The sequence below is a fragment of the Clarias gariepinus genome, chromosome 2 (assembly GCF_024256425.1).
Source record: "Clarias gariepinus isolate MV-2021 ecotype Netherlands chromosome 2, CGAR_prim_01v2, whole genome shotgun sequence".
Lineage (NCBI taxonomy): Eukaryota > Metazoa > Chordata > Actinopteri > Siluriformes > Clariidae > Clarias > Clarias gariepinus.
The window spans coordinates 42904659-42919385 of record NC_071101.1 but is presented as its reverse complement, the minus strand read 5'-3'; the positions used below and the strand labels follow the sequence as shown (position 1 = coordinate 42919385).

The 14727-nt window shown below is 38.2% G+C and overlaps 1 long non-coding RNA gene across 1 annotated transcript; it reads right to left on the bottom strand.

Annotated features, from left to right (window-relative positions):
* Positions 1–7615: 7615 nt before the first annotated feature.
* LOC128516923 (uncharacterized) lies at positions 7616–14013 on the bottom strand. The gene is made up of 5 exons (XR_008356772.1): positions 13467–14013; positions 11533–11640; positions 10742–10849; positions 9367–9501; positions 7616–8097 (listed from the first exon to the last, which is right to left on the bottom strand). It is a non-coding gene; the product is annotated as an uncharacterized LOC128516923 (long non-coding RNA).
* Between the last annotated feature and the right edge of the window lie 714 nt (positions 14014–14727).

Below are 14727 nucleotides of genomic sequence, written 5' to 3'. Positions count from 1 at the left end.
TACAAAGAACTGAAACTGGAGACTCCTTCCAAATTTGTAAAGTAAACATTTCTTAAAAGAAGAATTTAACACAACTTAACAAATTAACAAAGAATTAAATAAACAAACAAGAAAATGTAAAAAGGCTGTTGAACAAGTTCCAACTGTAAATTTACTCTTATTTAAGAAATTATATCAATTTGAAGGCTAGCAACCAAACAAAATGCACTAATGATTTTTAATAAAAGAATGACTCAGCAAATTTTTTATCCAGCTTTCTATTTGCTTCAGGACATTTAGGGCTAATGTTATACATTTATTTTTCAAATTCTTGTCCATTTGGTTAAACACTCTGTTTACTGTTTAGTGGGTGGCCATTTTGGATTGCTTGTTAGCTAGACTAGCCTTTGGGTCCATTCATATATTTTTATGCAGATCCAAATAGGAAATGACATAAGCGTAATATCATGACTGTTATGTCACGTTCATTCATTAATGAGGTCCATGTTGTCAAATACTAAAACAGTTTTTTTTATTTTTTTTTTACATTAAATAGTTTGATCTTTGACCGTTTTTATTTTTAGGCTAAGACCTTCAGTCATGTTTGCTGCAGTCATGAGGTTTGTGAGTTCAGTAGGTGGAATTAGCGTTGACATAGCTGTCATAGCAGTCTGGCTAATCATAAAAAGCATCGTCATGTTTATCACAAAGGTGGGAAAGTAATCAAATATAACGGAGTGTGTTGCAGGTCTGTCGGCTGCCTCAAGCACTGTGGAAATGTTGCGCTTGCTGCTATACAACACATTTGCATGTCGAAGGGTCGATTTTCCATCCAAATGTTTTGCAGTGGTTTTGCACACGCTGTTATGGAAATGGCCATGATAAGATGTTATGAAAAGTTACAATTAGTACCTTTACAAGTAGTCATACATTGGGGAAAATCTTTATCTGATCCCCTGATTTTGTAAGTTTTCTCACTTAAAAAGCAATGAAGGGTCTATAATACTTATCATAGGTTTATATTTAAGAATAAAGACAGAATATCTACCAAAAAAAGTACATAATACTTACACTCATTCACTCATTCATCTTCTATGCCGCTTTATCCTGTATGCAGGGTCCCAGGGGGCCTAGAGCCTATCACAGGAGACTTAGAGCACAAGGCGGGGTACACCCTGGTCGGGGTGCCAATCTATTACAGGGCACACATATACTGTATACACACACACAATCATTCACACACTACAGGCAATTTGGCAACATCAATTAATCTAATCTGCGTGTCTTTGGAGTGTGGGAGGAAACTGGACTATCCAGAGGAAACCCACCATGCACGTAGAGAACATACAACCTCCATGCACACAGAGACGAGAATCGAACCCGGACCCTGGAAGTCCAAGGCAACAGTGCTAACCACTTTTGGTTCACTATTCTTTACTGATCTTCTTTAAATCCTTAAGGTTTCCTGCCTGTCGCTTGGAAACACCAAGTTTCAGCTCCCTCCATAAATTTTCTATAGGATTAAGGTCTGGAGACTGGCTCAGCTCTCTCTAAATCCTTAAGGTTTCTTTCCTGTCGCTTGGTAACTCTAGGTTTCAGCTCCCTCTATAAATTTTCTACAGGATTATGGTTTGGAGACTGGCTTGGCCAATCCATGATCTTAATGTGCTTCTTCTTTAGCTACTCCTTTGTTGTCTTGGCAGTATGTTTTTGGTCATTGTCAAAGCTGAAAGATCCATCCCCAACCCATCTTTAGGAGGTTCTCATCCAAGCTTTTACAATACATGGCCCCGTCCATTGTTCCCTAAATGCGGCCTGTACCTTTATCAGAGAAAGAGCCCCAAAAGAATTATGTTTCCACACTCATGCTTGACTGTAGGGATGGTGTTCTTAGGGTCATAGGCAGCATTTTTCTTTCTCCAAACTTGGTGAGTTGAGGTGATACCAAAGAGCTCAGTTTGGTCTCATCTGACCACAGCATTTTCTCCTAATCGTTATTTGTTTACTACCAAACTTCAGACCAGCCTGTACATGATACTTGATTAGGGGGACCTAGCAATTGCTAAAGCATTTCAACTCATGGCAGCGTATTGTGTTACCAATGGTTTATTTGGTGACTGTGGTGCCAACTGCCTTAAATAACCATAGTTTTGGGCTGATCCCTCACTTTTCTCGTGATTATCCTTACCTCATGAGGTGAAATCTTGCATGGAGCTCCAGACCAAGGGTGACTGACGGTTCATTTGTATTTCTTCCAATACTTGTCAAATAATCTCTCAAACAGTTTTCTCCTTCTTACCAAACTTCTTGCCGATGGTCTTGTAGCCCAATCCAGCCTGTGCAGGTCTACAATCTTGTCCCTTATGTCCTTTGACAGCTCTTTGGTCCTGCCCATGGTGGTGAGGTTTGAATGGAAGATAGAGATTCTGTACACAGGTGTCTTTTATACACACAACGAGTTGTTGTTAAAAGCACCTTCTTAAATTCATCTGTGTACCACTTGAGCAGTACCAGTCCGTAGGAGCCAGAATTATTTTTGGTTGCTTGAGGGATCAAACACTTATTTTACTCACTGAAATGCAACTTAATTTATAACCTTTGTGTCATGTACTTTTTTGGGATTTTTGGTTGGTATTATGTCTCTATGCTTTAAAATGATATTACTGTATGTCTCTAGCCTTTACAAACCTATGATAACTATGAGAAATATGATAGACACTTAATTTCTTTGAAAGTGGGGATTTAATTATTTTATATTATTTACGTATATACGTATATACAGTTGATCACCAAACTAACAATACTGTAATTTTTTTAGATTCACATTATGTTAGGAAAAGAATTATACTCAGATTTAAAGCTTGTATAGCTTTAGACAAAGACGCTGAATGCCCCTGACCTTTGAGCTTAGCTAGAAGCAATAATGCAGACCCTTTCATTTATATCTAATTTTCCCAGCATTTATTTTTCAATATGAGAAGTGTTTCAGTTTGAGAAACATAAAGACATTAAAAAAGCAACTTTCATATAAAAATTGTACCATTTTAAATAGATTGTATGCTAATGACAAAGCTTGAAAGGGAATTAGCGCTGCTCTCATGAACATTTATTTCCCTTTTAGACACTCTATCTTTCTTTCTTTCTCTCTCTCTCTCTCTCCCTCTTTTACACACGCCCGCTCACACACGTTTGTGAAGTGCTTGGGCGGCCGTGGCATGCTCCCATCACATGCCGCTGTCACGCTGCTCAGCCGTGACAAGACGAAACAGCTGAGAAAGACAAAGAAAGAAGGAGGGGGGGCCAGAAATAAAAGAAGAAAGGGTAAAAGAGACAATGCGAAGGAATGTCAGGAAACAAAAACTTGATATTGAGAAGAAAAATATTAATGAAAACAGGACAAGGATGTCGAGGTGGACTCAGTGCACCATTATGGAAAAAGTGAGCCTGAGTTATCCCATGCCTTATAGAGCATTGTTCAGAGGGAGCGCATGATCGCGTGGTGTGTGTGTGTAATATGACTCGCACTGTCAGAGACAATAGGAGGCAGAATTCTCTGGACTGTCTTCAAGACTCATGGGGGTATTTATACACCGCGAGACTTAAGCCCATGGAAAAAGCGCATCTGCTCCCGAGTTGAGATTTTACACAGGGCACCTGGCAACCCGTTTAGGATCAGAGGCCTGAATGCCGCCTGTCACATGCAGTATAAATCAGTGTTTAGCAGACAGGCCTTGACCTTCCGTGCATTGGGAATGTGAGTTTAATGCAACAAGTCAAAGGGTTTAATGAATGATGTGTTTTGTCCAGTTGGTGTTTTGTGAGGACCAACAAAATGAAGACCATCAAAGACTAAGCATTGTTTGCATTCGACAGACAAATTCATAACATGCGTAATGTAAGTATAGAGTTGGTAATCATCGGGGCCCCCTGATCCGATATTTTTTACAATACCTACAGTATGGTCGGTGCAACCTGATTTGATCGAAATTTTATAAATATCCCAATTCTGTGTTTTTTTTTCTGATTTTGTTACAGTTTTAAACCTATGGATACAGAATGCTGTACTGTGTGAACACCTGTAGGATTTCAGCAGAACAGCAACATTTTACCACATCAAATGCAAACAAATATAAAATAAACATTTATAAAAAAATACACACACCGTCACATAGAAGACTGACATACGTAACTTAATAAATTTTTCCCACATCTCTAGTAAATACCAAAGTAGCTTGTATCAGCTAGCTAGATACATTTTATTATATCAGTAATAAAGATAAAATCAAGATTTTGTAACGAGGAGGAGATTGTTCGGCTTTGCTGTAGCTTAATAAGCAGAAAACGAACGGAATTTAAGCTGATGGTGTGGCACAACTGTAATGTCGGGTAATTTCACGTAATCATAAAATGTGTTTTTTTTTAGTCATGCCGCAACACAAAGCAAAACTTTCAACAAAATATTGTGACGTAAACCTTCTCGTATTTGCTCACTACAAAACGTATTGTTTACTACGCTGATGTCCTCCAATTTATTATTTAGTTTTTTTAGTTTCTGCTTGAGGTGGCATGGTGGTGTAGCGGTTAGCACTGTCGCCCTGCACCTCCAGGGTCCGGGTTCGATTCCCGTCCCTGTGTGCATGGAGTCTTCATATTTTGACCATGCTTGGTGGGTTTCCTCTGAATACTCTGGTTTCCTCCCACAATCCAAAGACATGCAGGTTAGGCTAATTGGCGTTCCCAAATTGCCCCTAGTGTGTGTGTGTGTGTATGTGTGTGTGCCCTGCGATGCATTGGCACCCTGTTTAGGGTGTACCTTGCCTCCTGGTCCCCGTGACCCTCAATACAGGATAAAGCGGTATAGACGATGAGTGAGTGAGTTTAAATTCATCTGCTGCTCTTTTGGAAAAGACAAAACAAACAAACAAACAATAAACAAGGCTACATTTTAGCTGGTTTAACCAGGTCTGATTTCCAGACAGTTTTGACATTAAACTACATCATGTTGATCATTATACGGCACGATTGTATCCCACGGTGCATCCGCCGTACATCCCATTGACTATATGTTCCTATAGAAACGATATCTATAGCATAGAAATATAACAGTATTAGCAAAAGTGCATCGATATAAATGTGCGATTTGAGTGCAAAAAAAAAGGAAACAATAAATAATATGTGTGTGTGTTGGGGGGGGGCGTTGTATGCGGGTGGGTGTGAGTACATGTGTGTATCCATGTACACATGTAGCAGGAGTAAGGATGTGTTGCCGGGATCTGCGCTGCTTGTGTCAGCAGTTATTGCTGAGGTTGTTTCCTTACAGGTGACTGTGTGAATGCTCGCTGACAGATATACACATCCTGCCTTTTTTTTCCCCTCCATTGCAGGACAGAAGAAAAGGAGAATAGAGGAAAGAAAACAGCGAGCCAGACGACTCCATCTGCTCTCCAGCACGCTAGACGAACCCGGCCTTCCTTTTGACCCGACCCTGCCGCGCCTTTCAAAGGTGTGTATGTGAGGGCATTTTCCTGTGTGCGTGAGGCGCTGTATCTATCCCGCCGTGTATGTGTGTGTGTGTCTTTGTGACCGCAGAAGTGTTGAAGGCAACGTGCCATGATTTATTGCGAGTCCAGTTTCGGTGCCACCTCGCCGAGTAGGAGGAGGTCATCATGTTCTTCGCTGTTTTTCCAGCTTTGTTTTTTTTTTTTTTTTTTGAGGGAGGAAAAAAAATCAAGGGAAACCGAATGTGTGTGAATACGTTTCAAATTAACAAGGTGCTAAAGGAAATCTGATCACACACACTCGACTCAGCCCAATGAAACAGTGCGGCAGACGAGATGGAGAGATGGAGAGATGGAGGTTTGCGAGATCAGCAAGCAGCCAGCCGTTGATTAATTTCCCCAAACAGGATGTCCTGAAGTGCTCATATGCTACATTAGACTATAAGAGTTTTGATTCTTTTAAACGAACAAGAATGACTCTTTGTACTCTTGTATGTTTTTATCCATTTATACGAACAATTTAACTTTGTGAGTCATGGCGGTACGTAATAATTCCTGCCTCTGAACTGTTTTTTTTATCATCAGCTGATTTCCGTCTCAAGAACCAGCTCGATTTAAATGAATCACTGATTCATTTCGATACAAAAGGCGCAACAAGCCAGGGTCAGGTCTTTGCCGTGAAGCGAAGATGTGATTCAGTGAGTCAGTCAAACGAATCAGACACTGAAATCACACCCAGAGAGACGTGACAAAACAGCTCGGATGCGGCAGATATGTTTCAAATGTGTAATGTGATGTAATGCTCTGTGATTGCAAAAACAGGAAATGACTCAGTGATTCGTTCATAAGAGAGTCGTTTGAGGACTTTGAACAAACTTGACACACTGCAGGTGTTGGTGAGTTCGTCTCACTGATGGAGAGACAAATTATAAACCTCGAAGGCCCAACGGAACGTTTCTACTAAAGCGTTGGAAAGAAATGAGAGAAAAGAAAAGGATGAAGTGAAAAGAATGAAGTGAAAAGAATGATGTAGATAGATAGATAGATAGATAGATAGATAGATAGATAGATAGATAGATAGATAGAGAAAGAAAGGCTAAATAACAGTGTAAGGAAAAGGTGGAGTGTACAGCATGTTCCTTACTATCACACGCCCAATCTAACACACATACACACACACACACACACACACAGATTCCCGTTCAGAGACGGACGTTTGATTTGACAGGCGGCACAAGCGTCCACTCGTAGAAGTGATGAGAGACTGATGAGAACAGGAAGTGACTCTCTGGCAGTTGGTTGGACTTATCCTAACTCACACACACACACACACACACACATACTGGTTTCCATGTTCTATGGGGACCAAGCTTCTGATCATCACTTGTAGGGACCACACTTTCTAAAGGTTCTAGAGGTACAAAAAAAATCAAGTACAGTAACCATAGCTTTGTTAGCTCATACACGACTTCAAATATCCAAATAAATTAAGTAATGCTTTGACCACGCTATATGGGGACTTGACAAAATCAGATGAACATGACCTATGGGGACCTTGTATACATATTATTTGAATAATTCACACAATTCCATCACAATTAATGGGGACCTTATTTGCATGATTCACACAAATTCCTGTGTGATTAGTGGGGACCTTGCAACAACATAAAAAGCACCTCAGATTACTGCATATGTTAAAAAAAGTTTAATTTAAAACGAAGTAGAATTAAAGGATACTGTAATAGTAATACATAATGAGCAGTTTGGATATTAAAATTGATCTTAGCTTAGTTGATTCCAGTTTATTAAATAATTTTTTTTATTAAGTGCCCTATTATGATTTTGGCTTAATTATCTTAAAATGACAATCAACTTTCTGAGATTTCATGACAGAAATGTTTGCACAGATGTGATTAGTTTTTTTTTTTTTTTAAGTTCAGTAAATGCATGATGTTTCCAATGTCAGTGAGTAATCGTGTTAAATAGCCTAATTGATATGTCTGTAGAGAAAAATAATTTTGATATGTCATAATTGAAATGCCCTAAAAAGTGATGTAGAGATGTAGCATGAAGCCTGCAAATGGTGCTAGTGATGCAATGTAAACTTTAAAGAGATAATGGTGGAGGCCCCATTACTGAACACAAAATTTATTTATTAAGTAATTGTTGGGTGTATAGAAGACTTGACCTTTGGTGGTAAAGGGAATTCCACCACATTAGCAATATAATAAAACAACTATTGCTTGAATTTCAAGACAATAAACTTGCATTTTAATTGCAAAAGCTTTTAATTGAGTTCAACTGCACAAAAGAACTCAAATATAATAAAATTAGTACAAACTTAAAACTTTAACCACAGAACCTGCCATACTACAGAATTGATTAACTTCACTCTACAGTATTTACATTGCAGTTCCCCTTTTTTAGGCCGTAATGTGGTTATAAACGTAGAATTACAGATTCTGTCAGTCCTGGTTCTGGAGCTTCTGGTTTAGCCCTTAAGCATTTCTTACAATCATTCTTTGCTGGTACAATACCAGATATGATGAATCGATGTGCCTTTCCACCGCCTGTACCTCTGTCTGCTGCCAGGATGTTTTCTTCCTCTGGAACACTTTACCTTAAAGTAGTCAGAAAAAATAAAACAAAATTAGTAATTGAAAGGATCAGAAAGTGTGTATACTGTAATTCTGATCCAATGTTCTGAATCCTATATCAGTACAAATGCCATTATTTGCATTTACTCATGAATCCTGATGCATTGTCAGTCAAAAACTGATTTGTCTATTCTGCCACTTAAGACTGAAATGATCAATTGGGGAAAAGATCATTAGGATCAACTTTTCCTTTAAGCTATGCATATTGTGCTGATATCCAGAAGCTGTTACATTTGATCACTGTTCTCAGCTCAAAGTTTATACATTCATGGAAAGAACAATAATAAACAGGTCAATAGCTAATTAGAAAGTTGTTCACAAGCAAAGGGGTGGGGTTCACCACTTTGTGAAAAACTGTATTATGACAATTTAAGATAAATGCTTCTCAAAGTACAACTGCTAGGAATTTGGGGATTTCACCATCTACAATCCATAATTTTAAAAGATTCGGAGAGAGCTGACGAAATCTCAATATGTAAGGGGAAGGCTGAAAGCTATCACAATGCTGGTGACCTTCAACCTCTCAGGTGGCACTACATCGAAAACCTACTGTACATGACTGTATAATGGATATTACTTAAAAAAAAAAAAAAAAAAAAAACATTGTCAGTAAACAAAGTTCATCATTGCATCTACCTTGCAAAGCAAAAGCCATACATCAGCAACATCTGGAAATGCTACTAAGGCCCAAGGTCATCAGAGATGGAGTGACATAAAGAGGGAAAGTGTGCTGTGGTCGAATGAGTTCACCATTTAAATTGAATTTGGAAATCAAATACACTGTAGGGAACTTTCGTCCCCCACAAGGATCATCCAGATACCAGCACAAATCCAAACGCTGGTATCTTTAATAGTATGGAGTGTGTTCATTCCAATATCATGTGAAGGCACCATTAATGCTGAAAGATACGTACAGGTTTTGGAGCAACCAACTGTATGTGCCAGCAAAAATATTTTTCAGGGATGCCTCTGTTTATTCCACCAAGACAATGCCAAGCCACATTCTGCATATGTTACAACATCAAGGATTCATAGTATAAGAGTGCTGGAACTAAACTGTCCTTCCTGCAGTCCAGACACGTCTTCCATTGAAAATGTGTGTTGAATTACAGTATAAAGCACAAAATACAACAATGGAGACCCGAGTTTGTTGAGCAACTGAAGTCATCAGCAACATCAGGCAAAAAGGGAAAAAAATTTCACATTCAACACAGAATGTGTAAAGAGTTTACCTTTTGAGAAGGGCCTCACAGCACTGACCCCTGAAGGTGTCACATGATCTAATAGTGATGGTTTGTATCTCTTGGATGGTGGTGGAAGCATCTCATTCCTTTCAGTAGGAGGAAGTGTCTCAACTATTGATGGTTCTATGGAAAATAATCAAAATTCAGCATTTTCACAACAATATATAGTATTTCACTATCAGAGCAACACACATTAACACACAACCAACAATGCATCAAGAAATCTGAAGCCAAACAAGGCAAAGATATAAAATATGTTAATATGGTTGTAAAAGCCAACACAAGTACAAAAGCCTAATATGAATTTGGGGGAGGACATTTAGGGTTGTATAGTTTTTTTCTAATTTGATTTATGTTTTTGCAGAAATACAGAAAATTCTCAAGAGTTCATAGGCATACCACCATAATTAGTGCATAAAATTTTTAACTTTTTAAAAAATGTTTATTGTATTTTTTATTGGCTCCTGATACTGACTATGAATTACATTAAGGTTAAGTACATAAATTTCTGATGTGGAATCATACAGTTAATCAGAATAGTCAGGAACAGTGTCTTTCCTGCTTATTTCAGCTGCCAGCGTTCACACGCCTTGACTAAAACCTGCTTTGTGAGGACATTTCATACACAGGGGGAAGGCTGGGAGTCGTCCTCTGCCATGGCATTAGCTGCAATGCTGACTGTCTGAAAACACATTATAATGAAAATATTTCAGTTTCTGAAAACATAAGAAACAAATAAGCAGTCTGATGTAAATACTACATAACATTCAGATAGACTGGCCACTGGGTCAGAAAAAATCTTCAAGATGAGATGCATTCCAATATACCATAGACATCAGAGGAAAAATACTCAAATTCAGAGTAAAAATAACTTTCCTGCGTAGTCCAGCTGCCAGCGTTCACACACCTTGACTAAAACCTGCTTTGTGAGGACATTTCATACACACTGTTATTGCTCCTTGTGGGGACCACATTTGTCCAATTTTACACACAGATTTTCTAGTCAGAAAAAGACTGAAGGTGCGTTGTGGGGACGTCGTGAGTAAACAGAATACAGGCCTCATTAAGCAAGAAGAAAAAACCCAGTGAAGATTAAAATCCACCTCAAATATCCCTTGAAGACTAACCTTCTAGATGCATTACATTAAACAGTTTGGCGCACTAATTTACACTACTCCTGCCTAGTCCAGCTGTCAGCGTTCACACACCATGAATAAAACAGGCTTTGTGAGGACGTCGTGAGTGTACAGAATACAGTACTTATAAACCAAGAAAAAAATCCCAGTAAAGATTAAAATCTGCCCTAAAAGTACAGAAACAGGAAAAGAGAGACTGTAATCTGAAGTGATGAACTGGAATGTACCTGTTGAGGAGTGTTGTTTGGACCAGTAGCGTTATCTATCTGAGTCTTTGACAAAAGGGAAGGCTGGGAGTCATCCTCTGCCATGGCATTAGCTGCAATGCTGACTGTCTGAAAACACATATTATAATAAAAATATTAACATTTCTGAAAACATAAGAAACAAATACTCAGACTAATGTAAATACTGCATAACATTCAGATAGACTGGCCACTTGGTCAGAAAAATCTTCAAGATGAGATGCATTCCAATATACCATAGACGTCAGAGGAAAAATACTCAAATTCATAGTAAAAATAACTTTCCTGCGTAGTCCAGCTGCTAGCGTTCACACACCTTGACTAAAACCTGCTTTGTGAGGACATTTCATACACACTGTTATTGCTCCTTGTGGGGACCATATTTGTCCAATTTTACACACAGATTTTCTAGTCAAACAAAGACTGAAGGTGCGTTGTGGGGACGTCGTGAGTAAACAGAATACAGGCCTCATTAAGCTAGAAGAAAAAAACCTAGTGAAGATTAAAATCTACCTCAAATATGCCTTAAAAACTAACCTTCTAGATGCATTACATTAGATTGTTTGGCGTACTAATTCACACTACTCCTGCCTAGTCCAGCTGTCAGCGTTCACACACCATGAGTAAAACAGGCTTTGTGAGGACGTCGTGAGTGTACAGAATACAGTATTTATAAACCAAGAAAAAAATCCCAGTAAAGGTTAAAATCTGCCCTAAAAGGACAGAAACATGAAAAGAGAGACTGTAATCTGAAGTGATGAACTGGAATGTACCTGTTGAGGAGTGTTGTTTGGAACAGTAGAGTCACCTATTTGAGTCTTTGATAGGACGGAAGGCTGGGAGTCATCCTCTGCCATGGCATTAGCTGCAATGCTCACTGTCTGAAAACACATATTATAATAAAAATATTAACATTTCTGAAAACATAAGAAACAAATACTCAGACTAATGTAAATACTGCATAAAATTCAGATAGACTGGCCACTTGGTCAGAAAAAATCTTCAAGATGAGATGCATTTCAATATACCATAGACGTCAGAGGAAAAATACTCAAATTCTTAGTAAAAATAACTTAACTGCAATAACTGACCCTGCCATTCAAATACTTTCTGAGGGGACTGGACATGGACATTGAACCCGAGTGGTCTGTAAACCAGGGCCAGGGGTAGCTCAGTGGTTAAGGCATTGGACTACGGTTCGGAAGATCCCAGGTTCCCAGGTTCAAACCCCACAACCACCAGGGCCTTTGTTGGGCCCTTGAGCAAGGCCCTTAACCCTCAACTGCTCAGATGTATAATGAGATAAAAGAGCGTTTGCCAAGTGCCTAAATGTAAATGTAAACCTTTCAAAACCAGCTCATCAGCACCAAACTAGAGAAGAAAATTTGATATCCAAAAATGGTGAAATCGAATAGTCTTCTCATTCTAGGAATAAGCTACCAAGAATGATTGCCAACATGATGAGGATGAAATCAGGAAAAACCCGATTGGCTATTACAGGCACAGTCTCTCTTCTCTGAGGACATTTTACACATGTACCAAGAACAAGGTGTACATCTGCAACACATTGAAAATCTTTGCTCCTTCCTGTGGAGTGTTAAATGTACACTACCGTTTAAAAGTTTGGGGTCACTTGCAAATTTCTTTGTTTTTGTTTAGTGATTTATTTTCTACATTCTATAACAATACTGGGGATTTCAAAACTATAAAATAACACATATGGAATTAGATAATTACGTAACAACAACAAAAACAACAGTTAGTTGTTATTTTAAGACACAGAGGTCAGCCTTTCTGTAATAGTTCTTGCAAGAACAGTATTGTCAAGTGCATTTGCAAAACCTGTCAAGCACCATAATGAAACTGGCTCTCATGAAGGCCATCCCAGGAGGGCGAGACCAAAACCTACCTCTGCCGCAGACGAGAAGTTCATTTAGAGTTATCAGCCTGAAAAATGACCAATTAACAGCCCCTCAGATTAGAGGCATTATGAAGTCTTTACAGAGCAGAAGTAGCAGAAACATCTCACCATTAACTGTTCAAAGGAGATTAATGCATTTTTGGACGCCTTTAGCATTCCTTTACAATGTACAAAAAATCAAGAATGATCATGGAGTTAGAAAGTGACCCCAAACTTTTGAACGGTAGTGTATATACATGGGCCCATCGGTCATTCCCATAAAATGTCTTCTGTGTATAAATGACCTTTTGAGGTTGTTAAGACAAATGACAAAATTTTAGTACTGCTGAAAATATAGTTATATCTGTATTTGATCAAGATAATGATTTAAACCATTACTAGCTTCATATAACGGTTTACATGAAATAAATTATAGGTTTATTGAGAAATCTGAAAAACAATAAATATGTACCACATATTAACCACATATTGTGTTTGTACTAATTGTAAGTGAGATGATGTAAATATATTCTGCATACCTTGATTTGATTGTATTGTTTTACAATACAAATAATGTAATCAATCTATCAGACCCATGAACACTTTGCAACAAACATGCAAACACCAGACAAGGTTAATCTATGGTAATATGCACCACAAAAACTGACTTCAATAAATGATAGCTGATTTGAGATAAACTGTAATCTAGTGCCAATTTAATGTGCCCTGAAGTTTTGATGCTGATCAGATCATGATTAAATACGTTAGTAATTATTAACTGATAAATCACATAAGATAGCACCTTACCTTGTTTTGCATTGATGTACTTCACCTCCAATTTCCACATTTGGCAGTCTTTAAAACAATGTGATGAATGGCATCCCTAAGGGGGCTTATCCGGGATGGCATTACAGCCTGCTGGGGAAAAAAAAAAATTGCATTGGATTCAGTTACAGCTTGAGGTCTTAGCTATATAATATTTTATTTTATACAGTTATTAGCTATATAATATTTTTACTAGATCTTATGCTCAGATGATTCAAAAGCAAATAATTTCATACTTTCAAGATTTCTCAAGATTTTACTCAAACGTAAAACAAAATGGGAAATCTGATATTGTATGTTAATAAAACATAATCAGAGCCTAAAATCTTCTGGGTATTGTTTACATTGCAGGATGGAAATATACTCCCCCAGGAGCAGACCCTTTCTCCCTTTCCACACTCTATGCCCTTTCCTGTTGGTACAGCCCAGCTCCTCTCTTACCATACCCAGTGTGAAATGCTTCAGGGTCCCGATCTATTCATCATATAATTGCAAAATAAACTATACAGGAATCAAGTTTGCTTATTGTTTTTAACAACTCAGCAAAATAAATGACTTCAAGGTTACATGCAGAATTATCCCGGACTCTTCAGTAAACAGGGACAAAATTCAGACTTCAAGCTCAGTTAAATATCTGACACAAAGCTGGAGGGAAGTGACTCACTATTGCTCTATTTAGTCTCTAATCTATAAAAAATTTATGTAGAATCTGGCAGTATCAAAATGACAAAAAGTGTGTCCAAATACTTATGGACACCTGTCTGTTATCTGTGCCTGCTGATGCCTACTGAGGAAACCCGCTCCACAGACAGATCACAGCTCAGCTGCAGAGTTTAGAGCAGCAGATTAAAAGGAGGCATATCACAAGTGCTTTAAAGATTATTATTAATATTTATATTAATAATAATAAAAGGATTTGGTGATGTGTGCTTGGCCCAGGCTCCTGTCCATCCCTATCCTCCATTTTTAAAAGCTATAAACTTCACCTGTCACTCAGATCCATAACTATTTAGGCTCCAGTTCTTGGGAAACCTGACATGGCTACTTATCAACTAGCTATCTGATTAGTTGGTAAAGCTAGTTAAATAAGTAGGTATTACACTAAACATCCACATGACATGCCAGCTACAGGAGACAATTTAATATATTAGCTTCATTTACTAAACTTCTGAGGCTCACTACTGTGCTACACTGGTTAAGCTGCATGCTAATCAGCTGGCTAGTCAGTCCGCTAGCATAACAA